Source organism: Camelus ferus, chromosome 29, assembly GCF_009834535.1.
Source record: "Camelus ferus isolate YT-003-E chromosome 29, BCGSAC_Cfer_1.0, whole genome shotgun sequence".
Taxonomy (NCBI): domain Eukaryota; kingdom Metazoa; phylum Chordata; class Mammalia; order Artiodactyla; family Camelidae; genus Camelus; species Camelus ferus.
Window position 1 is genome coordinate 21994779 of NC_045724.1, and position 19386 is coordinate 22014164.

At 45.2% G+C, this 19386-nt stretch overlaps 1 protein-coding gene across 1 annotated transcript in view; it reads right to left on the reverse strand.

The window, feature by feature from the left end:
* CLVS1 (clavesin 1) overlaps positions 1–19386 on the reverse strand; it is a 113996-nt gene that overhangs the window by 60841 nt on the left and 33769 nt on the right. The window lies entirely within an intron of this gene.

A 19386-nucleotide genomic window follows, 5' to 3' on the forward strand; every position in this document is an offset into this window, starting at 1 on the left:
CTGAAAAAGATGGGTAATTCACATCAGAAGATTTAATGGACACTGATTGAATTTAGAGAGTCTGCGATCTGATTGAAGTTTTCAAAGTTGGTTTATCCTTTCCCCTTTTGAAAATTCTAGCCTTCTTAATCACCAGCTACAGAAACAGCAGCAAGCAATCAAATGCATGAAAGATTAAAAGGAAAGAGCCATAGGAAGTCATTATGTAATGGAAAGAAAAAGCTTATTTTCATAGATAGTATATTCAGGATAGCTTTATAATCTGCTCTGACAGAAATGCAACTTGTTAGCCGGTTTCCAGATAGGCATCCCCCTGTCTGGCTCTCGCCCTTCAACTGTTTCATCTTCCTCAAGACACCCCAAGGTTATTGGATTCTCGGAGAGAGAAAGACACAAGGCTCCCGTGACTGTCAGAGCTGTCAGGCTCAAGAAGACCCTTACCACTGTTTACACTGTCTCTGCGTCTTGGCACCACTAAGGCAAGTCTGGTGGGGAGAATTTTGCATCTTGATCAACTCCTAAAATGCTTAGTAATGGTAAGTCACAATAATGACAAGCGCCTTGATCATCCTTGGGAAACCAGAAGAAATATATTCCACAGCCCAGAGGGGAAAAGCCTCCTGCAGACCTCACCTACACTTCTTCCAGAACTGAACACGTGCTTCACTTCAGCAGCAAAATCCCTTTTGGAGTTTTCAGAAGACAGCTTGGGCCATGAGTGCTGTGCCTGTAATAGGTAATTGGCAGGACCAGACCTGTCAGAAGAGAGATGTGGGAATTCCTAGAATTCTTCCAGAAGAGGGCCCAGGTGCACATTCCCTGAGGCCCCAACTCAGCCCAAATCAGGAATGTCAGGGAGACAGAAGAGTGGCAGTGCCCTTCCCTGTGCCCTTTTCAGAAACCAGTCACCTGGAAGGTTCCATGGACTCACTTCCTGAGCCCCAGTCAAAACACAAGCTCTTCTTTTCACCCTGCTTAATTCTGGGACTCGGAAGCAAAACAAAAGGTAACACTTGTTATAGGTTCATGAAAGAATAAACATAGGCTCAACATAGTTGATTTAACAACAACAACAAAATCAACCAAGGGGTTGGCTGGCTTTCCTAGCTGAGGGCCAGTGTGCTGGGAGGGCTCATTTTGCCCTATAAGGTGACTCTACTCACGGAAGCTCTGGTGCCTCTCTAAGGAATTCTTTTATGGAGGTGGTTAAAGACAACATTGGTTTCTTTTACTTAAATTACATCACAGATTATCACTCGGCAATTCTCTAAGCAATTAGAGCCAGTAGTTATTATTTACTGCGACCACTGAACAGAAGCTACGCTGCAGGAGACACAGTAAAACATCAGCATCCATTTGTCTTCAGCGTAGGTCCAGAATCTCCTCCTTAGGACAGAACAGAACAGAACTTGGAAAATGCATTACAGATGTGTATAGGCACATAATGTATATATTTTAATACTCACACAAAGAGAAAATACAACATTTTGGGACTTGGGATTTTGCTGTAGGGAGATTTCATTGCCTATGTTCATCCTAACAAAATCTCAGAGACAGTAAGGGCTGACTTAGAAAGATCAGCAGTTTAATTTCCAAAGAGGAAAAGAGGAAAAAATTTAAATGCTCAGGCTCTGGAAAGTGCTGTCTCAAATATTCCCTCTTGCTTTGGTCCTTGCCTGCTACAAGCTGATGGGCTCTTAACTGTTCCTTTTCTATCAGTGAAGGCATACGGAGAGTATTTCTAGTTCTGGCTCATGCAGACCATTCCCAGAGGAAAGAGCTGGAATTTTCTGCCTCCTTCAGGCACATTCAGGAACACGGGATGGTACTTACCCATCAGCGTGGTTCTCTAGGCCATCAGGCAATACATAGGCACTGCAAATAATGACTGACTGCAGCAAACCAAAGTCTGGGGAAGGTTGGAGGGAGGGAGCGTGGATTAAGATGAGGTTGGGTCTTCCAGAATGGATTTAACAATCCAAGTAGAATGAGGCAGCTGAGAGTTAGCAGAAATTCTGGTGATCTCACAGTGACTTTTCAGCAGAAGGTAGGATCACTCCCTCACCACTTTGGAGGACATCTGGTTATGTGTATGGGAAGGGGTCATTACTGCTTTTGACAATATTTGGAGAATTCTGCCACGGTTTACAGAGCAGTGGCCAGCAATGCTATGTATCCTGCAACATGCAGTACAGGCGCCAGAATAAGGTCCCATCCCAAATGCCAGTAGCTTCTTTATCTTCAATAGTGAAAGTTCAGATCCAGAGAAGTTCAAAGAAACCACAGGAGCCGTGAGCTGCACAGTCTTAGCAAGGTTCCCGACTCCTGGGTCCAGGATGCCTGTCACATCTCTGAGACTCACAGAACATTCAAAGGAAGAAACACTGACTCAGATGGGAGGCTGAGCAGTGTGCAGAATCAAGAATTGTTCTTGCTACTTCTCTCTTGCACTGTCTTCCTCTGTGACTATTCTTTTCCTTCTCTTCATTGGGCTAACTCATTCTTTGAGTCTTGAATCAAATGACACTGCGTGAAGGAGACTTTCCTACCACAGGAAGTAGCAGAGCATTGACAAGTACTCCCACTAGACTAAACTTTAGCCAGTCTCCTCTGAGTTTTTTTTTTTTTTTTTCCAACCAGGCCTCACCCTTGTCCCACATCCTTGGGCTGCAGAGCCCAGTTTTAGCAAAGAGAACTGCTAACCCAGTTTATTGAGATTCTTCCCACCTTTGACATCTTGAATCAAGTTTTTCTTCCTGCCCCATCCTTGACACCTAACTGAGTTCCTCTTAGTGATTCTTCATCTGCTCCCTCTCCCTGCCCATCGGCTATAAATCCCCCTTGTCCTTTGTCAGACTCTCTCTCCTATTACAAGAGTCTTGACCCCTATATGCCTGTATACGTGTGGTACAGGCACACCTCGTGCTATTAAGCTTTGCCTTGTTGCACTTCACAGATACTATGTCTTTCACTAATTGAAGGTTTATGGCAACCTTGCATCAAGCAAGTCTGTCAGTGCTGTTTTTCCAATGGCATTTGCTCCCTTTGTGTCTCTGTGTTATATTTTGGTAATTCTCAACAATATTTCAAACTTTTTCATTATTACTGTATTTGTTATGGTGATCTGTGATCGGTGATCTTTGATGTTACTATTATAATTGTTTCAGGGCACCAAGAATTGTGCCCATATAAGAACTTAATGGGTAAACGTGTGAGTTCCAGCTGCTCCACTGACTGGCCATTCCCCCATCTCTCTCCCTCTCCTTGGGCCTCCCTATTCCCTAAGACACAACGACATTGAACTTAGGCCAATAACCAGTGACCAAACAATGGCCTCTCGGCTCTCAAGTGAAAGGAAGAGTAGCATATCTCTCACTTTAAATCAAAAGCTGAATGTAATTAAGCTTAGTGAGGAAGGCATATTGAAAGCCAAGATAAAGCCAAAAGCCAGGCCTCTTGCACCAAACAATTAGCCAAGTTGTAAATACAAAGGGAAAATTCTTGATGAAAATTTAAAGTGCTACTCCAGTGAACACATGAATGATTAAAAAAAGCAAAACATCCTCATTGCTGATATGGAGAAAGTTTTAGTGGTCTGGATAGAAGATCAAAGCAGCCATAGTATTCCCTTAAGCCAGAGAAAGGCCCTAGCTTTCTTCAGTTCTATGAGCAGGTGAGGAAGCCACACAAGGAAAGTGTGAAGCCAGCAGAGGTGGGTTCATGAGGTTGAAGGAAAGAAGTTGTCTTCAAAACATCTCAGTGCAGGTGAAGCAGCAGGTGCAGATGTAGAAGCTGCAGCAAGTTCTCCAGAAGTTGTAGCTCAGATAATTCATGAAGGTGCTGCACCAAGCAACAGATTTGCAGTGTAGACAGAACAGCCTTGTATTGGAAGAAGATGCCATCTAGGACTTTAATAGCTAGAGAGGAGAAGTCAATGCCTGACTTCAAAGCTTTGAAGGGCAGGCTGACTTCTTTTTAGAAGCTAAAGCAGCTAGTGACTTTAAGTTGAATCCTTGGCCCTTTTAGAATGATGCTAAATCTACTCTGCCTGTGCTCTGTAAGTGGAACAACAAAGCCTGAATGACAGCACGTCTGCTCACAACATGGTTTACTGAGTATTTTAGGCCCACTGTTGAGACCTACTGCTCAGAAAAAAGATTCTTTTCAAAATATCACTGCTCACTGACAATGCACCTTGTCATCCAAGACTTCTCATGGAGATATACAGTGAGATTAATGTTGTTTTCATGCCTGCTAACACAACCTTCATTATGCATCCCACGGATCAAAGAGTAATTTAGAATTTTGAGTCTTATGATTTAAGAAATATATTTCATAACGCTATAGCTGTCATAGGTATTGAGTCCTCTGATGGGTCTGGACAAAGTAAATTGAGAACTTTAATATTAAAAACTCTTTGCCTGGCCCTAGATCCTGAAGATTTTCTCCTATTTTTTTCTAAGAATATTATAGTTATGCAATTTTACATTTAAATCTATGACCCATTTTGAGATAACTTTTATACAGGATGCAAGATTTAAGTTGAGGCTTTAAAATTTTTTTAACCTATGGACATCCAGTTACAAGTGCACCATCTGTTGAAAAGGCTGTCCTTCCTCCATTGAATTCCTTTTGCACCTTTGCCAAAAATCATTTGGTATATAAGTGTGAGTCTGTTTCTGAGTTCTCTTCTTTCTTTTATTGATCTATGTGTTTTTCCTTCCAACAATACCACAAATAGCTATAAAGCAAGCCTTCATATTGAGTAGTGAGTGGTTCCTCACACTTGATTCTGGTTTGTCAAAATTGTTTTAATTATTCTAAGTTCTGTACCTTTCCATATAAATTTTAGAGTAGGCTTGTGTATGTCTATAAAAAAAAACTTGCTGGAATTTGAATAGGAAGTACATTAGGCCTGTATTCCAATTTGGGGGAGAATTAGCATTTTTACTATGTTAAGTCTTCTAGTTCATGAACATGGAATATTTCTCCATTTGTTTAGGGCTTCTTTGGTTTATTTCATCAACATTTTGTAGTTTTCAGGATACAGATCTTGTACATGTTTTGTGAATTGTATACCTAGATATTTCATTTTCTTTGGAGCTATGGCTTCTGCCACTGTGGTTTCAGATGAAAAAGTCCACTGTCTCTTGCATTAGTGTTCCTCTGTGTGCAGTGGGTCTCTGGCAGCTTTCAAGATTTTTTCTTTGTCTTTAGTTTAAGAATATTTAATTATGATGTGTCTTAATTTGTTTTATTCTGTTTGGAATTCATTCAGCTTCTTGGATCTGTAAGTTTGCATTTTTCCACCAAATTTAGGAAATCTTCAGCCATCGTTTCTTTAAATACTGTTCCAATTCACTCTCTCCTCTCCCTCTGGAACTCTGATCATACAAATGTATGATTTTATGATTTTGTCCCACAGACCTCTGTTCAGTTTTTTTTTTTTTCAGTCTCTTTTATTTGTTGAGGTTGGCTAAAATTCTGTCGATCTGTCCTCAAGTTTACTGACTCTATCCTTTTTCTCCATTCTACTATTGAGATAGAAAGGTTTTAAATTTTTTCTTTTGTGATTTTTTCTTTTTAGTTCTATACTTTCCACTTGGTTCTTTTTTTATAACCTTTATTCTTTTGCTGAGATTTTTCTATTTTTTCTCAATGTGCAGCTCACAGTATATTGTTGGAGAGAGGACTGTTAGATCCTGGAGGAGGAATGAGGCCACCTGGGGTGTTTTCTGTTGCTAGGTTGGATGTCAGGAAGCATCGGGGCTGGGCCACTTTCTTCCATGGGTGAGGATGTAAGATGCCCTGTGGCTGTGTTGTTTTCCAGTCCTGAGGTCTTAAACCAGTTGACCTTCTCCTTGCCACCTTCCAGGGATCTTCTCTGGTTGTCTTTGGTGTCATTTCCAGGGATTACAGTTATGGTTACAGGGGAGGAGCAAAGAGAAGCCCATCTATGCCATTTTGTCTGGAAGAGAAGTCAGAAGAGACTGCTTTTTAAAGGCTTTTTCTTCCCAAAGCAAGGGTTCTTAATCTCAAGTTGTGTTTTGTGTCTTTGTATGCATCTGCCTTTCTCTGCATCTTGGAGTTTTTATTTGTTTATCAAGAGAGCACAGTAAAAAGCGTTCCTCTCCCGGGCCAGTTGCACAGCCACACCAGCTATGCCCAGATGACGGGTTTCCGTGAACGGGCTCAGCTGGGCTCTTGGCCACCCTTGCCTCTCCTCACCCAGGAGAGTCAGAGCCTCAGTGCTGCATGTTGGTCAGAATCCTGAACTTGAGCAGCCTCTAGAACAGAAGTTCTACAAGGGTAATGTCTCCATGCATTTTGCTCACCACCATATCCTCAGAGCCGAGAGTCGTGCCTGGCCTAGTGAAGTCATTCAGTAAACATCCGTGTGAATAACACCTGGACTGGAGCTAAACCAGCCCAGGAACACCGCACAGCCCCAGAACTTCCTTCTGAGCTCGGAGTAGCTCACTTACAGTCCTTTATGGGGAAGAGAGATTGTTCAAAAGGGAGTGAAGGCCTCATGGAGAAAGCCCTATTCAATTTAGAGCTTCCTGGGGTGCCCTGACAATGGGGGTTCCTTGGAGGAGTCTAGACCTGAGCAAGTAGAGAGGAAGGACCAGATTCAGGGGACACTATAAAGTGACTTACAAGGGCCAGCCACATGTGGTTGACTTACAAGGCTGCCAACCACATATTTCTGGGACAGATGAGGACATGCATCCATTCCCTACCAACCCCCTCATACACCCCAAAATTTTCTAGAAATTGCCACCAGCCCAGTATGGCCACCCACCAGGCAAGCAGTACATCATCTCTATTCAACTGCATAGGCAGAGGGAGGTGAGGAAGCCTTTGCAAGAAAGGTCCGGGCGCTCCCGTAGCTCTGCTACCGTCACTACCGTGTGGACGACGGGGAACCACACCGTTAACTAAAGGCTCCACTCAGCTTCATTTCTTCTACTCATCATGTTAATTGCTTTGCTAATTTTTGCTTTACCTCTGATTTCAGTGCACGTAAACAAAAACATAATGATATAAGAGGGGGAAAGAGAACATGCATTTTCTAAACTGTCTGGGGGTTGAGGATTGTTTGAATGTGTGTGTACTTTTAACAAGATGGTAGATTACACCATTAGCTTATCTTCAGAGTAATAAAAGCTACCATTCAGGAACCAGAACTCTTCTAACGGTTTATTGAAATGGTTCCCTCTTGCAATGCATTGTCGTCGCACTTTACGATAAGGAGAAAAGTATGTTCCAGTACAACATCAGATAATGCCAGAGACACAGGATTGCAAGAGAAATAGCTCACTTGGGAACTAGAAGAAGTGAAGAAAGTGTATCGAGTGAGAGACACTAACTACATCTCTGGTAAATGAAGGTAAAGTAAGGACTCACATGGGACACCCCATTCTCTTCCGTGGTCAAAGACCTGAGGAGGAGGGTGAGTAGAGAGGAATCATAGCTTAATGTGCTTTAGTTAATTTAATACCCCACAGACTATTGGTCTATGCAGCAGGTAAAATTAAACCTTTCTTAAAACACTTCTTCCATGGCAGAGAGACCACATGCCTCAGCGCTGCCGATCAGCGATTCCTTGGAAGGGGCTTAAAAGATGCAGGCAGTGTAGTGCACGAATGTGCTGTGTTTGAAAAGCCCTAGAGGGCCAGGAAGTGCTTGGTGCAACTGCCTAGAGTGACCATCAAGGGTAATTCCTTCCCCAGGAAACTAACTTATGGAGGCTTATTCTGTTTTCATATTTTTTTCTCTTTGGCATTTTCAAATAAGGCGAGTTTGGCCGTTTGGAATCAAGTCCACTAGAATTGCAAATAACTTCTTTTTTTTTTTTTTTAAACTGGCTCCAAGTGGTAAATCAGGAAGGTTCTGAGCACTCAGATGGGGAACCAAACAGAAAGAACAAAAACCTTCTTGACATATGTTCTGACCCATCTGACAACCTAAATTCGGTCCTCCTAGGACATGGCACTGCCCCAAACACAGGTTCACACGCGGAAATCTGAGAGGCTTCCTTGGCCTCTGGCTTCTCCTGTTCCTCTCACTTGTGCCCAGTCAGTCACGGAGCCCTGTCGACTTTACCTCCCAGTAACTTCAGTCGGTCCAGGTCTCCTCATCTCCATCACCACCTTGCCCCTGCAGCCCCCTTCATCTCTGCGGGAGACCGCCTCGGGCTGGTCTCTGCTGCTTTCACTCTTACAACCCTCTAATCCAGGCTCAGCCCACAGGCAGAGGAAATGCTTTAAGAGACGAAGCTGATTATACCGTCTTTCCTTGGAACTTCCAACGGCTTCCTCCCGCTTTGTCTTAGGATGACCCACCAGGCTCTGTACGGCTTGGTCTCACCCCCTCCCCTACAAAAGTGCAGGCAACTTGGGGCTCATTCTTGGTGCTGCTGCCGCCCCCGCCTATGAGCTGTGCTCCCTTGGAGTTAGTTGTACAACAACTCCGAGTGCGTGTACATTGAACAAGAGAAGGAAGGACCACTACAGGGGTGGGGTACCACTCTCCCCGCAAGCTCTCACTGGTCCGCATCACTAGCCTTCTTGAGTTCCCTGAAGGTGCCGTGACTTTTACCACCTGAGGACATTCTGTTGGCCGGGGGCCGGGGATGCTAACCCTGGCTCTTTCGGATCTATCTCCGGTGCCTGCCCACAGCAGATCGGGGGCTCTCTCTTTCCATTCCTTAGAGTCCTGTTCTTCTCTCCCAAATACTTATCACACTCGTGCTTAAAAAATTAGACGGGACATTATTCGTGTGATGAATTGTTTCACAACTGTCTCTGCCGTTAGAGCAGAAGTCCCGTGGGTGCAGGTCTGCCGTCTGCCTTGCTCCTGGCGCTGTGTCTTACTCGGGGCAGGGGCCCAAGGTTTTTCCAATGAATGAAACACCTGGGGTGGGGGGAGTCAAAACCAGTTACAAGGAAACTCAGGGGAGCAAAATCTTGAAGATTTGCTAGTGAGAAAGTGATGACAAATACAAATTAATTTCCTGCCACCTTTGTACAAATTAGAGTCGTGTAAAAGGTTATTAGTGTGTGGTAGGAGTCCTTATATCTTAGGGAATGCAAACATATTTGCACAGAATTTAAGGGTCTCTGAAAGACTCCCATCCTTGGTGTTTCTTTGACTCTTTAGTTTCCTCATCTGTGTCCTCTACAGCTCTGTGTGAAAACTGCTCAGGGCATTGGTTTCCACCCTGGCTTCTCAGCTGGGGAGTTTTTCCAAGGTACTCATGCCTTGCTCTGCACCCAGAGATCCTGATGTGTTCATCTTGGGGTGAGTCCCAGGCAGCCTGGGTTAAGAAACACAGACTGAGATTCCATACCAGATGTGTACAGCTCTTCACCAGATTGCCCTATGCAGGTACGCTGGAAGTTCTTTCATTTTTAAATAAATCTTCTTTAGGATTTGATGTACGTGATTTTACTCTGAGCCATTGGACCAGTATGTTTCTTTTTCAAGTGTATCATCACCACAGAGTTAAGTGTGCGCTCTCTCCATTGTCTGAAACAACCGAGAACAGATGTGTGCTGGGAGCAGTGGAGTCACTCTGGAGCTGATTTTGGCTGAGTTTCCCGAAATACCAGCCTTATAACCTCCCCGCCCCCGCCCCAGGTGACCCTGCCAGCCTCTGGGTCCAGTTACTCCAACACCTGCTGCCACCATCTCTAGCCCCCCTCAGCTGAGGAAGGAGACTGTTTACTCATCTCTCCTCTTCTCCGCTTCTTCCTTTCCTTCTCTCTCTCCTTTTTCTCCTTTTCCCATTTTCTGCTTGCATTCTGTCTGAGTCAAGGCTCTACCTTTCAACAACCTGTTCTTTCCCTGTAGCTGCTGAAAAATACCCACATGTGCCATCAAGCCAGACACCGAGGATCCCCTGACGGGGAAGAGAGAAAAGGGTAGGCGCAGTATTCTAGGGAACAGCAAGTCCTCCAGATGTGATGAAGAGTTTCCAGGACTGTAAGCATTGCTTCTGCCCCCGAGCACCCTTGCCTTTAGAAGAGAGTGTCCCCTGCGTGCTCCGTGACCTTTCTGAGTGACCTTCAGCCTGTCAGTGCGTCCAGTGTGGGGCACTCGCATGAAAGGTCTTTGAGCAGAGCAACCTCAGCCTGGTCTTTGCTTTGAGGATAGAAATTAAAATACAAATGGGATGGTGTAAGTAATCTTCATCAGGGTTCTGTCAATAATGGAACAAATACAATTACAAGAATTATAATAAAGGAAAAAGTAATTGATAAGTGTACAGGGCACATGGTTGTGAGAAACTAAGTTGAACCTGCTTCGTCTTGGCTCGTGTGGCTGTGCTCTCAGGCTCCTTGGTAGGAATGATCTCTTTCAATAAGCTAATAAAGGGATTTGTCTTTATTAGAAACCTTGAATATGATAGTTTGGAAAATTACCACTAAAGTGATACTGCATAGCAACAAACGAGCAACTTGGAGCCAGCAAAATACACATTTGCCTTTTGGTAACACAGTGGGTCACATGGATATAATTTTCCCCAAATGATATATGCCTTTTGCAAAACCTCAATTTAAGCAGGGGAAAAAATCAGTAGTATTTATCAAAGAAGTGTATCCCATGGCTAAAAAGTTAAGATAAATATTGGATCTAGGGGAGACAATGGAACTGGTTCCTCCAAGGGAAAAAGTACCTCAGATCCTTTTGGTTGTTCATTATTTGTGGAGCACCCACGTGTGGGGCTCTGTGCTGGAAATCAGAACAGCTGAGAGAGGAGGCCAGCTGCACTGTACTCCAGTTTATGCTGCAAGATGCCAGCATTGAGGGGTGAGCAGATTGCCGTGGCTCCTAGAGGAGATGGAGGTTATCCAGCCAAGCTGGATTGCTCTGTTTCCCAGAGACAGAGTCTACCCTTACTACAACGGGCTGAGCACCGAGCTCGACCTGGTCCTACTGAATTAAAGAGAGATTGATCTTGCGTTGTCCTCTCGATAGTCCCTGGGACATGTGGCCACCGTGGTTAATGGTGAGACAGCAGTGTCTGAATTGTTGCATCCGAATTTATCAGCTTGACTTGATCAAGTCTGTTACTTTTTTAATTTCTCTGTGACTCAAGCTCCTGGTCCGTATCATCAAAATGATGGCGCCAAATGCATAGGATTTTTTTTGTGACAGAATTAGCCTTGAAAAGGTGCAATAAAGATCAATTTTTTTTTTTTTTCAGCAGAGGTTAACTGAACTCTGTGGACCACTCACTGAGCCAGTTTCAGGGACAGCGGACGTGAAGGAAGCCCAGCTTTGGTTTTCAAGCTTACAGTTCAGGAGAAGACCGAGAAGAAAGCCACCCAGTACATCTCACATGGTAAGTGCAATGGTGAACAGGATGGTGAGGAAGCAGACAGGTACCTCGGGGAGTTGTGTGCAGAGCGGATGTGGGTATCGGCAATACGCGCTGACCGCACACTTCGCTGGCTATGTCCCAGAGGAGCTGTAGAATTGGAGGCAGGGTCCTCTTCTCTTAGCAGGCATCTGCTCTCTTTTCTCTCTCCCCAACCAGGCCAATGATGCAGTTAGAAGGGCCCTGAGCTCCCTCTGGTTGGGGAGGCAAGTTCCTCCCCCTGTGCAAGGGGCAGGATGGAGTCAGGGTGAGATGTGGGCGTGAGGAGGAGGGTGCTGATAGGTGGAGCCCGCTGGACACTCCAAGGAGAGAAAAGCAGGTGCAGCCCAGCCCCCCACATGTTGCTGACAGAGAGATGTGGGCACACCACCCCTGGCGCGCTCTCTGCAAACACCCTCAGGAGTCTGGGGTGTTCGGAGCTGGTTAACTAAAGGTTAGACATTCTATCGCCTTACCCTGGAAAGCTGACTAACACATTTTTGTGACTCTTTGAATCTGCCATTCTCAGTTGCTGAGCGTTCAGAGCCTGCCAGGAAATGGCAGTGAGCGCAGCATCCATTCAAAGAGAGGAAACGGCAGCCGTTTTCACTCAGGAGGCTTCACACCCAAGGCTTCTCCAGATTCCCATCAAAGCCACCAGTTAGGTGCTGGTGGCTTTATCCCAATCTGCTAAGACAACCTTGGCTTTCGCCTCCAGCCTTGAAAGGTGGAAAATACTACCAGACGTCTCCTGGGTATACTTTTTTGTCTGAAACAAAATTCTGAACCCCAGGGAAAAAGTCTGTCTTGGTGATGCTCAAAACAAATCCGCCTGGATTGTAGTTCTCGGAGGCGTGCTGTGCCTGGAAGAGCTGGCCATCCCAGCAGCGCCAGATGGTGGGTGCGGAATTGATTCGGGGGTCCTCCTGAGAGATGCTGGAGGAAATGGACACGGATGTGAGTTCTCAGCCTGGGAGCCAGGCCCGTGATTTGGGACATGCATATTCACAAGTGCCCCAGAGTAGAACGGACAGCCAGCTGTGAACACACTGTGTGTGTGGAAAATGGCCCATGGAGGACAATGAGCTCGGGGCGGCCGGCCAGAGGACCACGTCATTCATTTGTGGGGTTTAACACAGGTCTGTTATCTTTAACAGCTTCATGCTTCTATCCAATTTTAGTCCCAGTACAATTTTCAGACCCGCTTCCCTCTGAACAGAATGATGGACTTATCAACGTGTGGGATAGAATTCATTCTGTTGTGGTGGCTAAAAATGACAAACACTGAACCGATCAACAAGCCGAAAAGGAAATGTTTTCTATTGTTTACCGACTAGGCATACTGTGTTCTTCTCCGTGCATTTTAAAGGTATGTGTTTTTATCAACAGCACTTTAAGAGCAGGTCATTATCTGCAGCGCCTGCATCCTGCCTGTGATGCTTGCGCTGAGCTGACAGAACGGACGCCTAGTTTACAAAACAGAACGAAGCAAAAACCAGGAACTACAAATTGTCTCTCTATTCCCCAAACTGCCAACCTGGAAATATTCTACCCCAGAAGTTTAAAATTATTGAAACAGTCTTAAAAAAGAGAGATTATTCAGAAACAAAATTTCCATTTGCTTTCAACAGTACAATATTGAAATTCATCCAAATTAGAAATATACCTGACCTTGCTAGAATATTAGGAGTTTTCATTCCCTTTCTTTCTTTCTTCCTTCCTTCCTTCTTTCCTTCCTTCCTTTTTCTTTCTTTCTTTCTTAGTCCATCAGCTTGCCTGAGGTATACTCTCCTGAATACCTATTAGCTGATGAGATAGAGGCCAAACATTTTGATTCGGTGACTTATCTCTCAATGATGTCCAGGGGTTCTGGGCCCCTCAGCTGATGTTCTGTGAGGGATATGTGGCACAGTGACCTTCCTGGGACACAGGTCACAGGTCTGGCTCTGACTGGGTCACTTCAGCAACTCACCCAGGGCTGATAACTGTCCACACGTGGTCCCCTGCTGGCCTGGTTCTGAATTGCTCAAATATGAAGATCTCTTGCGTCCTAAGCATATGTCCTAGAGCCTGAGAGCTGAGACCATCTGCCTTTCTGCTCTGTTCACCACGCACAGGGCCCAGAGTGCTGGGGGGGGAGAGGTCTGGCGCGCACTTTCCCTGAGTCACCACACCCCCCTATTTCCACTTCAGAAGGGGAAGGGAGAGTGGAGGGGGGCCCGTGACAGCAGCTCCTGCTGGCTGCCCCTGGCCCGCGAGGGGCAGCGGGTGCAGTGCCCCCCACTCTCTGGGGACCGTCTTTATGAGCCAGGCCAGAAGGAGCCCCTCCACCGCCCATCCTCTAGGCAGCCTTGGTCCCTCACAACAAACACACATACACAAAACATTTCCTTCTTCCACCACACTCACTGACTCGGGAGAACAGAGGAGGGTGAACTGGCTGTGAATTAGACCTTGACTCAGTCTAACTTTGCCACTGGGTCTGAGCACAGCAGCTAGATGGGCAGGGCCTCTGCCAGGCGGAGGAAGCGTGCGATCAGAGCAGAGGCCCCCCTGATTGCTTCCCACGCCAGGACCTCAGCCCGAGAGCTGCATGCTATTCCTGCCACAGGAAGGAGACCCACCAGTCTGGCTGCTCCCTGGGAAGCGCTGCCACCCGTGGAGGAGTATGACTTTGGAAAGAGCAAAGACAGGGGCTTAGGAACCAGAGAGGCTCGAGCTAGGATCCTGTGTCTTTATTTAATTGCGTAATCTTAGGAACTGACCTAACGTTTCTGAGTCACTATTTACTCTGTTGATAAAAACACATACCTTTAAAATGCATGGAGAATACATTTTGCAGAGGATAATAGCACCCTTCTGGGCTCACTGAGAGGATTAAGATACATGTAAGCCTATATTCGTGATCCTCAAAGTGTGGTCCCTGCACCAGCACCACCTGAGAATGTATTAAAAATGCAAATTCTCAGACGCCCCTACTCTGCCTACTGAGCCAGAAACTCTTGGGGGTGAGGCGCGGCCAGCCCTGATTTTCACCAGCCTTCCAGGGGATCCTGATGCACCTCACGTTTGAGAACCACGGGTCAATTTAAAGGTGCCTATTACCATGTCTGGAATCGTAAATGCTTGGCAAATTATAGTCTTCCCCACCGCACCCCACCCCATTTCCCCATTCAGAAATAAAAAAGAATAAAGCCTTAAAATTTCTCCCTTACTCATAACAATTCAATTCAATTGAGATATTTGCAGAAAAAAAGGCTCTGCACCTGGAATTATAAGGACACAACATGAAGGGACAGGAAAAGGGTCACACTGGGCTCCACGGGTCATTCGAAGGGTCTGGACATTTTCCTGAGGAAATACACAGACACTGGAAATTGTTGCGGTCGCCTCACTTTGCAGTGCCAAGTCTCCAGGAAACTCTCCTACCGCTGGTTCCTTGTCTGGCAGTGAGATCTTTTGAAAGTCAATTCTGCCACTAACTACTTGTATAATCTGAGGAAAATCAATTTCTGCAATCTTTGCATTCTTTATCATCGTTTTAAAAGCAAGGGCCTAGCGTAAATATTCTCCGGTGGTCTGTAAGAGGTGGGAGAGCTAGTGAGCTCTGGATGTCACACAAACCCGGGTATAGATCCCAGCCCCGCCGCTTCCTTAGCTAGATGGCCTTGAGCGAGTTATTTCATGATTCTGGTCTTTGGTTCCCTTGTCTTGAAAATAAAGCCCGCAGTAGCCCAGCCTTGACATCTGTTTTGGGGATTGATGGCTGTATGTGAAGACACTGAAGCAGCAGCCCACATTGCAGAAGAGCTGAGGGCTGCTCTGAAAGGCAGCACGGGGTAGCCGAAGTCTCTGAGACCTGGCACGTGCCGTGTAGTGTTTCTGGAATGGCAGGGAGCGTGGAGGGGAGCAGGTTGTTTGAAGCAGGCTGTGTGAGTCAGAGGGAGGGGGCTGTGAGAACCCCAACTAGAAATGGGCACCAAGTGCAGTGGGCAGTGATCGGGCAGTTCTGTTTTGTTAGTTGCTCTCCGAAGGAGGAGAAAAATCTCCCATCAGCCAGAAAAGCCTCCTTTTCCCTGGTCCACTTGGACGCAAGCTTTGCTGCATAAAGTTCCCAAAGCACATTTGCCTTTATGATCTTCCCTGATATTTCCTGGTTCAGAGCTGATGCCTGGCTCTCCACCTGGGTAGAGCCTGGTCATCCATTAAGACCCCACACAGCCATCGCTGCCTGCCCGTCTCCCCACGTGAGGTGCTGCGCCTCTGCGTTGCCGTGGCAACCGGCATACTTATTTATCACAGACAGCACTTACTACATTTTATGGAATTACTTTACTCAGTTATTGCCCTCATTAGCCCCTGAGTTTTTCAGGCATAGCCATCTTGCTTATTCATCTTGACAATATTGAAATTTACCCAATCCTTGTGATCTTGGAAAACAGCGAAGGTTAAGGAGCCTCTCCATCCTTTGTGTACCAGGAAATGAGGGCTGACGGCAAAGAACCACCAGACTCACAGAGGTGCCCCCCTCCTTGGGGAGACAGACACTGACTCCCCAACTCCCCATTCTTTGCTGCATAAGTGATTCTCTTAAATGCCGGTCCCTGCTGATCAGTGGAGCAAAATGGTTGTTAACTAGATTTGGTTGAGTTTCTCCTTCCCTTAGACCCTGAAGGTTGGCTCATCCTCACCTGGTCTCAGGGTAAAAGATTCTCTGATCTGCCCTCCGTCTGGTCATCCTTTCATCCCACTTCTCACATGCTGTTCTTTCTAGCACAGTTTACCCCTCCCTATATAAGAAGACTCTTCCTGCCTAACCCGTGAAACGCTTGCAGATTGTATGTTCACAGTGTTCTCCCAATTGCAATAGTCCCCTTGCCTTCTGCTGCAGGGGAGCGCAGAGGAACTTGGAATTTTCCACTCTGCATGTCATCTGTGAGCAGAAGTTCCTTCTGCAAGCACTACTGCCTGTCCCAGCTCCACTTGCCACGGGCCCCTGTGACTTCCCACATACTGGACAGGGTGACTGCGTGGTATAGATTGTGCCCTGTTGTTTTTCTTTTTTTCTGAAAAAAAATTCTTAAAAAAAATGAAAAGCAACTCATTGAGTTACCTTGCAGTGGTGTGTATTTAAATCTTTTTTAGCCTAGTTTCAGCATGGTGCAATTTAAAATAAATAATTTGAACTTATTTAAATCCTGAATTGCAGAAAAAAATTATTTACTACTCTTGCAATAATCTTTTTGAATAAAGTCTCTCTTTACTAATTCCAGATTTGTTTTTTATTTGATAGTACATTTATTCTCACACAGTAAGCACTTAGTAAACATTTTAAGCCATCATTGCTTTTGCTAGTTTTGAAACTCAGTGTTTCTAATTAATAATAAATCCCCAAGCTTCCTTTCTATTTTATTTTCCTTGCAAGCTCCAGTTGTCTTGTACCATTGGGTCGGTATCTTCTCTTTACCTTCTCTTACTCTGTCACCCTGTCACCTGTCACTAGATAAGTGGGCTTTGATTTTTAAAGGAGGTTTCTGATTATGATTACTTCTTACTATGATTTTATTTATTACTTTACCTGTTGCCACTGGATATGTACATTATTAAAATTTCAAATTTTGCCATATCTTTATTCTTGCCCTAATTCAAAGGGTATTTCAAAACTTTTTTGCTTCCTAAGTAATGTAATAAAAAACATAATCAGTAAATGCATGTGAAATGAATGGACTAAAAAATTTTAATGGCATTTAAAGCAACTCATAGGTATTTTAAGGGCCAACATTGTCAATAGTATCCTCCCATGAAAGTACAAAGAAAATATATGAACAAAATGAAAGAAACGTGTTAGAGCTTCCAGTTAAATGTGGCAGATCGAGCATATGAGTTCATTTCTTCTCTATTTAAAACCTCATTTACATAAGAGTAAAGGAATTTTTTTTAAAAATGTGTAAACCTTGGGAACAAAGAGAACATATGGCAAAATGATAGCAGACGAGAGATCCCGCCGGTTTGGGGAAGTTAACAAGCAGGTGGACGAGTGGCTGCCTGACGTGGCAGGCCTGAGGAAGGAAGCCGGCAAGAAGCAAGTGGGTTGTGCGTCACGAACCCCTGGAAACGCTCAGGAGACAGTCTTCTCTGAAGGCTGAGCGGCTTTAGGGTAAGGGACTGGCTCAAACCAGGGGAGTCTGTGCCAAGTGTTTCAAGGAGCAGCTAAACATCAGATTCCCACCCAGCAGATGCAGGGACAGTTTACTCTCTGGGGAGCTGGAACAGAGAGCTTCCAGGATGCCACGGCCAGCTGGGGCCAGACCCAGGGCCAAACAGGGGATTTGGTGAGGGGCTGTTTCTAAAAGTGCAGACCCCCTGCCCTGTTCCTCCACACCAGCTCCCAGAGAGCCGGCACCGCCCTCACTGCTGCCAGTGGACTGGGAGGACTTCTCTTCGAGGATGCTGACCTGTGCAGGAAAACAGACCTGCAGATTCTGACAGCTGGGGAGTCCTCCAAGGAAAGACACAGCCTGTCACCTTGTCGTGTCCCCGTGGAGCTCACGGGCCCCTCCCAGGCAGGCTGACCTTCCAAATGGGTGTTCAGTGCCCCCACTCTTAAGGATGGCTTAGCCAAGGATCAAGAACAAATGAGGAAACAAAAAACTTGGAGACAATGAGAAAATGCAAGAAGGAGGATTGTAATTAATGTCATCAGAGAGATAAAAACATTGCATCTATCGGGAAAAAGAATAAGATGTTGTTAACAACACAACCAGTCTTAGAAAGGAGAAGTGTGATCATGTGTGAAAAATGCAGAGAAGGATGAGAAGGTCATGTCAAGAAAACCTCAAAAAAAAAAAAAAAAAACCAAAAATATAGAAAGTGGGAGAATAAAGTAAAAAATTTTAGAAGTTAACTCCTATATCAAATATTCAGATAACAGAAGTTACAAAAATAAAAAATTGGAGAAAATGGAGGAGAAGATTTAACAACAAGAAGTAATAATAAAGTAAGAAAGTTTCCCTGTACTTAAACACATGAATTTTCAGATTGGATATGTTCATGGAATGTTCAACTGAGTAAATGAAAAAGACCCAGACCAAAGCCATCGATATAAAATGACAGAACACCAGGAAATACCTCCTGAGAGAGGCTCCAGGAGAGAAGAAATATACCCCACATGAAGGACCAAGGATTCAAGTATCACTGGATTTAGCAACAATATTGGGAGCTTGAAGACAATAAAGCAGAACCTCCAAAATTCTGAAGGAAAATAATTTCCAACCTACAAATATGATACCAAGCTTAGTGTGAAAATGAAATAAAATATTTTTAACCTCCAATGTATCTTCCATGCACCCCTCTCAACAACATGATTAAATATACCAGGAAAGAAGAAGGCGTGGGGTCCCAAAGGTGTCAGAGACAACACAAAGGAGAAATGAAGGACGTTCTAAAAGGAGTGGAGAAGAGAGGTGATGGGTGACAGTGGGTTTGGACAACTGTGAAAGGAGGGACTTCTCTAACAGACAGAACAAAGCTATTAGCAATTGTGTTTGAAGAAACAGGAGATTTAGTCCAGTCATCTGTTGGGGGTGCATTATTGTTGGTCACAGACAGGCCAAGGGTGGAGGCCTCCAGCCCTCGGCCCACCGCAGCCCTTTCCTTTACCACGAGGGGTCTTGCACATGCCTGTGGTCTCTATCCACCCATCCTTGGCCTTGGAGTGTGCACACAGCAAAAACATCTGCCTTTGCAAGGAGGGACCTGAAAGGGCGCTTGGGACCAGCTGGGCAGGGAAGTCTGGAATCCAGGGTTTCAGAAGCCAGGTCTAGGAGGGCAGAGGGGCACAGGCTCCAGGTGGGCATGCCCCTGCCCCCTTGGCTTCCTTGGCAAAGGAATCCTGTGCTGTAGAGGTGCGAGGATGGGGGAAAGCCAGGGTCTAAGCCTCATGTCCAAGGGCAAAGGGCAGTTCTGGATACATGTAATCTCTTATAAAAGCAATTACTAACGTAAGAGGATAACAACAT